The sequence below is a fragment of the Mesoplodon densirostris genome, chromosome 8 (genome assembly GCF_025265405.1).
Source record: "Mesoplodon densirostris isolate mMesDen1 chromosome 8, mMesDen1 primary haplotype, whole genome shotgun sequence".
Classification (NCBI taxonomy): domain Eukaryota; kingdom Metazoa; phylum Chordata; class Mammalia; order Artiodactyla; family Ziphiidae; genus Mesoplodon; species Mesoplodon densirostris.
Window position 1 is genome coordinate 103838380 of NC_082668.1, and position 7085 is coordinate 103845464.

The window sequence follows — 7085 nt, forward strand, 5'->3', positions numbered from 1 at the left end:
AAACTTAACGTGTCTTGACCTTATGGATGTCAGTATCCTGTTGTGATATTGTGTTATAGCTTTTCAAGATGCTGCTATTGGGGGAAAATGGGGAAAGGGTACACGGGATCTACCTATTTCTTAAAACCATGCTAATCTATGTCAATGAATTTAATGTTTTTAGAAGCTCAGAGTGCAGGTCTTAGGTGGTTTCTTTGGGAAAGCTGCAGAGGTGAAGAAGAGTTAACCCCCCACTCCCACCAGTTTGCTTCTTTTCTCTTCCCCGTTTCAGCAGAGGCCTGGAAATATTCTTGAGTCTTTCAAGCCCCTTATCATGTATCCTTGGCCCGCCTTGCCATGCTCCTCGCACTTCAGGGTGTTCTGAGGTAGCTCCCGTAGCCCTGCTCTTTTTCAGAACCTCCTTGAAGTTCTTCAGCCTGTGGTCACGTAGGTCACAACTTTCCGGGTCTCTGCCAGGGCTTCATCCCCCTCTGGTTTCTACCTGATTCCCATTCCCGGACGTTGGCTCAAGCTGCACCGCCTGCTATTTACTCCTATCCCGCTTAGGTGCACTTTTTCTGAGTTTTCATCTATTCTAGTTGTGAAAGTTTATTGGTTGAAGGCAGTGCCAGCAGCTTGAGGACAGGTTCTGTTCCATCTCCCTTTTCCTGGGGCCTGGAAGGCTGCTGCAAAGGCACACAAACAGATGTTGACCAGATTGACACAGTTGTCAATTTGTGTGCAGTAAAGCTGCCTGAAAGGCTTTGTAGATACTTCTTTTAAAAAAACTATTTTAACTTATTTATTTGGTTGTGCCGAGTCTTAGTTGCAGCAGTCGGGCTCCTTAGTTGTGGTTTGCAGGCTCCCTTGCTGGCCCCTTAGTTGTGGCGTGCGAACTCTTAATTGCAGCATGTGTGTGGGATCTAGCTCCCCAACCAGGGGTTGAACCTGGGCCCCCAGCATTGGGAGCGCGGAGTCTTAACCACGGCACCACCAGGGAAGTCCCCTGTAGATACTTCTTTTGTAGATGTAGAAGCCATTGGTTGAAAAACCTATTTTGCTAGACTTTATAAATGCCTGTTGTGAACGTGAACGTGATGGCGTGGAAGTCCTTTTGTACCGTAAAGTGCAGTACAGTTAAGTAATACAGCAGTCTACTCTTGTACAAGTCTTTGGCTTACTTACCCCAGAAGTACTGGAAGTGGAAGGCAGGGCTGACCACTGTAGGCTGTTTCCGGTATCCCTGGCTTTGGAGGCACTGCAGGAGGTGAACCCAGGGTATTTCCGCCGTGTCTGCCACTTTTGGCTGTACTGGCTTCCCCTGGGCAACTCCTGCTGATGGGCTGGTAACACCCCTTTGTTCTCTCCTCTATGAAAAGGTTGATATTAATGGCTTTCTGCTGTTGTCGTCTCTGACTTTTCAGTCTTCCTGTTACCTGTGTAACCTGTTTCCCGCATTAAATTCCCCTTAATACTTTATGTTTTCCTGGTTGGATCTTGGCAGTTACTGTTGGTCCTGAACCAAACTTGGTTCCACTTGCCCGATGTGAGCAAAGCCAATCCACTGACACTGGATTGTGGTGGAGGAAAGCGCAGCGTTTATTGCAGGCCGCCCAGCACCATGCTCAGAGGACCCGCACTCCCCAGTGGCTTTCAGGGAAGAGCTTTTAAAGACAGTGGGAGGGCGAGGGTCACAGGGTGCATGATCAGCTTGTGCACGGTTCTCTGGTTGGTGGTGAGGTTAAGAGGATGATGCTTCAGGAATCTCAGTCATCAACCTTCTGGTTCCAACAGGTCTGGGGTCTACGTGCTGGTGGTGAGCATGCAGTTAACTTCCTCCACCTAGTGGAGGTTTTAGTGTCTGCAAAACAGCTCAAGGGTATGGTTCAGGATATTATCTACAGCCCTTGAGAAGGAACTAAAGGTCCTCAACTTTGTTTTATGGCTAAACTATTATTATTTTTTCTGACTTGACTGCTTTCCTTTGTTTCTTCATTTTCTCACTTTGCTCTTTGGAACTCGGGGAACACCTAGGAGGCTAAAGCTTTTCTACAAACAAGAAGTGGAGACATGGGGAGGTCTCTCCCTGGAAGGTTCCTGCTTGGTTTCAGTATGCTTTTGCAAAATAAATTCCAATTTATTATCTCACGTGTGTCACCCTAAATAAAGGAGTAAACCGAGGCAAGCTTAAGTTACCAGAAATTGAACTTAATCGGGAATAGCAGAGGAATTGCATTTCAGGAAAAGCAAACTGTAGCAGCTACAAGGGAGTCCGTTGAGGTTTGGGCTGGGCTGTATTTATGAGCAAGGAGTGCCTAGAGCAGGGAGTCTAGCCAGAGTCCAAGCAGTAAGTTTGGCTTGAGGACGGGGAGAGATTTTTTTTTTAAATTGGAGTATAACTGTTTTACAATGTTTTGTTAGTTTCTGCTGTGCAGTGAAGTGAATCAGCTGTATGTATACTTATCTCCCCTCCCTCTTGGACCTCCCTCCCACACCCCATCCCACCCATCAAGGTCATCACAGCACTGAGCTGAGCTCCCTGTGCTATACAGCAGGTTCCCACTAGCTATCTGTTTTACACATGGTAGTGTATTTATGTCAAATCTAATCTCCCAATTCATCCCACCCTCCCCTTCCCCCCTCCCATGTCCACACGTCCGTTCTCTACATCAGCCTTTCTATTCCTGCCCTGCAAATAGGTTCATCTGTACCATTTTTCTAGATTCCACATATATGTGTTAATATACGATATTTGTTTTTCTCTTTCTGACTGACTTCACTCTGTATGACAGACTAGGTTCATCCACATCTCTACAAATGACCCAATTTCATTTCTCTTTATGGCTGAGTAATATTCCATTGTATATATGTACCACAACTTCTTTATCCATTCATCTGTCGATGGACATATAGATTGTTTCCATGTCCTGGCTATTGTAAATAGTGCTGCAGTGAACACTGGGGTACATGTGTCTTTTTAAATTATGGTTTTCTCAGGGTATATGCCCAGTAGTGGGATTGCTGGATCATATGGTAGTTCTATTTTTAGTTTTTTAAGGAACCTCCCTACTGTTCTCCATAGTGGCTGTACCAATTTACATTCCCACCACCAGTGCAAGAGGGTTCCCTTTTCTCTGCACCCTCTCCAGCATTTATTGTTTGTAGGTTTTCTGATGATGCCCATTCTAACTGGTGTGAGGTGATAACCTCACTGTAGTTTTGATTTGCATTTCTCTAATAGTGATGTTGAGCATCTTTTCATGTGCCTCTTGGCCATCTGTATGTCTTCTTTGCTGAAATGTCTATTTAGGTCTTCCACCCATTTTTAGACTGGGTTGTTTGTTTTTTGATATTGAGCTGCATGAGCTGTTTACATATTTTGGAGATTAATTCTTTGTCCTTTTCTTCATTTGCAAATATTTCTCCCATTCTGTGGGTTGTTTTTTCATCCTGTTTTTGGTTTCATTTGCTGTGCAAAAGCTTTTAAGTTTCATTAGGTCCCATTAGCTTATTTTTGTTTTTATTTCCATTACTCTAGGAGGTGGGTCATAAAAGATCTTGCTGTGATTTATGTCAAAGAGTGTTTTTCCTATGTTTTCCTCTAAGAGTTTTATAGTGTCCAGTCTTACATTTAGGTTTTTAATCCACTTTGAGTTTATTTTTGTATATGGTGTTAGGTAGTGTTCTAATTTCACTCATCTACATGTTGTTGTCCAGTTTTCCCAGGACCATTTATTGAAGAGGATGTCTTGTCTCCATTGTATATTCTTGTCTCCTTTGTCACAGATTAGGTGACCATAGGTGTGTGGTTTTATCTCTGGGCTTTTTGTCTTGTACCATTGATGTATATTTCTGTTTTTGTGCCAGTACCATACTGTCTTGATTACTGTAGCTTTGTAATGTAGTCTGAAGTTGGGGAGCCTGATTCCTCCAGCTCCGTTTTTCTTTCTCAAGATTGCTTTGGCTATTCGGGGTCTTTTGTGTTTCCATACAAATTGTATAATTTTTTGTTCTAGTTCTGTGAAAAATGCCACTGGTAATTTGATGGGGAAAGATTCTTGGTGAATGTTCAGTTCTGTAGCCACTAGCCACATGTAGTTTGAGCAACCTGAAAGGTGGCTAGTGAGTTGGAAGAACTTCATTTTAAATTTTAGTTAATTCATTATTTATAATGAATTATATTTATACTATAACTTATATTATCAACATAATTTATAACATATAATTTATTATAACATAGCATCATTATATGATCAAATTGATAAGAGCCACATGTGGCCAGTGGCTTCTGTATTGGACAGCACAGCTTGGAGCATGTTGGAAACATGGGCATTTTGGTTATCACCGTGACCAGCGGGCACCGGAGGCATTTGTTCCACAGTGCCTGCAATGTCAGGCTTTGATGAAAGTCAGAGCTGGGATGGCTTGTTCCTCCACAGGGGTTCTGGCAGAGCAGTCTGATCTGAGAACACAGTGTTTTCCCAGCTCAGCTCTGCAGACCTCGCTGCCTGCCCCACGGCAGGGCTACTTGAGTCGGGGCCCTCCCCTGGGCGAAACCAGGGAAGCAGGCCATCCTACACAGGAGTTCCTCGTGAGTAATGAGGGCCCAACACAATGTGTCTCACTGTTGAGCAGGGCTTTGTGTGTCCAGCTTGCTTAACCTGAGAGACATCCTTGTGCTGTTTCCTTGGGTAGCCACCCTGGGCACCAGCGCCCTCGTTGGGTGTCATGGGGCAGCGAGATGGCACTGCCGAGTCCCAAAGGAGGGCTGAGGGGAGACTCAAGCTGAGGTGAGGGCCCTTTCTGTGGCCCGGCCGTGACCATAGCTGCCCTGGTGCGCCGCACTTCTTGCTGCTGTCAAAGGATTCATCAGGACATCTTACTTGCCACTTGCAGCTTGGTCTGACTGCAGCCCAGCAGAGGGCTCAGAGGGGCAGTGGTCAGGGTGCTGGTTTAACCCTCCCCACCTGTCCCTCTGCCCACTGATCCCAAAGACTGGGCCTTGGGGGTCATTTCCCACTCGGAGCCCCAGGGTGGAGGTGGGACCTGGTCACCTGGAAGGGGCCCCCAGTTCTCCCTGTGCCCCAGGCTTGGAGGGCACGGAAGAAGCAGGGTGATCTGTGTAGGGGGCCTGAGAGCACAGGTTGCCGGGGGACCAGGAGCACAGCCCCCCACCGACAGGACACGGGAGCAGAAGACGTGACAGTGGCTGTTGGCGGTGCCCGGCTGGGACAGCCCCGGGGCGCAGAGCTGCCAGAGGCGCGGCCCGGCCAGGGGCGGAGCAGCACCCAGTGGGCTGCGCGGCCAGCGACTGCGCTCGGGAAGTGCACGTGTGTGTGTGTTCTAGGACTTGCTGAGGTAGGGCTTGTGGATGTGTGGCTGTAGAGCAGGTAATTCAGTTTGCCTCCGTACTGGTACTGTGCTCTTCCTAGGCCTCTTCTGGTATACCAGCCCCAAGCTCTGTAATCTCATTATTGTCCAGTTAATAGCCTGTGAAATCCTGACCTTTTCCTTGAACTTAAGTGAAAACAACAAGTACATACAAATTGTTTTCTTATTTTGCAGTATTATTGAAAAAAGTTGTGTCAAAAACCTTTATACATTTACATTTTATCTAAAACTGTTACTAATTTAGAATTTAACATTTTATGCTCAAGTAAACAAAATGTATTTATACTAATTTTTTTTTTTTTTTTTTTTTTTTTTTGTTACATGGGCCTCTCCCGCTGCGGAGCACAGGCTCCAGACGCTCAGGCTCAGCGGCCATGGCTCACAGGCCCAGCCGCTCTGCGGCACGTGGGATCTTCCCAGACCGGGGCACGAACCCACGTCCCCTGCATCGGCAGGCGGACTCTCAACCACTGCACCACCAGGGAAGCCCCTAATTTCTTGTATTTTAAGATGGATTTTTGACTGTAAAATAGGAGGCATGCTTTCTCAACCTACAGTTGCACCATCTACATCTAAAGATGCTGAAAAAGGGAGTTCCCTTCTTTTTGAGTGGTTAGGATTCTGGGCTTTCACTGCGGTGGCCCGGGTTCAGTCCCTGGTCAGGGAACTGACATCCTGCATGCTGCATGGTACTGCCAAAAAAAAAAAAAAAAAATCCCAGGAAAGGGAAACTGACGTATAGCAGAGTTGTTCTCTGCAAGACAGGAGTCAAATCCATAGAACTGGGCAAAACTATACATTAGCAAAGAAACTATGACAAAAGCTCTCTTTTCGTTGCACGTTGAGTGTTGTCTGAGCCCTGTGCTCTTGGAAGCTGTGACAGTTGAGAGATCCCCGTGTCTCAAATCCAATCTTTATGTCTGGGACAGGGCCCCCTCTCACCCCTCATCCCCATGACCCCTTCTCCACTTGCCTCTGTAATACCCTAGACCCCTTCCTGTTTGACACATTGCTCGTTAATGAACAGTCTCCCCAGCACAGCAGCCCAAGTGAAACCACCTCCTTAGTTGTCAGTGCATTTTGTCTTCGATAGTTTTGGTGCCGTGACTTGTTCAGGAGCAAAGCCTGTGCTTGGATCCCTGCTTCCTCCACCCTCATGGGGAGCCTCTTCATTCCTGACTGTAGAATGGGGACCGATGGTATTTCTGACTTCTGCTCCTGTACTCTGGACTGTGGCCATCAGTAGCACAGGAAGCATTTTATTTTGATTCTTTTTGAGTGCTCACCTGGTCTCATGGTCTGACCAGTTGGGTTATAGAGATCAGGTCTCTGTTGGGTAAAAGGAGACAGGAAGTCTTGTTTGTTACTCTTTTCTGTTCATCTACTTTGAGCTCATCAATTAAAGATTCGTACCCACTGGGAAGAGAACAGCTCTTTGATGTGGACTAGTGAATTCTGTTCATCTCTGTTGACTGCTGCCCAGGGCTGAAATTTTAGAATCGGAGTTATAAGCTCTTGGTCTGTGCCTGTCATTCAGAAAGGCCTTTACTTCTCATTATGTGAGTGTGTGATGTTTTCCTACCTCTGGGTGGTATTGCCAGATCAGATTATTAAAATGCTTAAATTAAAGGAGCTCTATTTTCATTGACTTAGAGATAAATAAGCACCTTATAAATGCAATATTCTTAAAATTTCCAGAAGTTAAGGAAACTGAA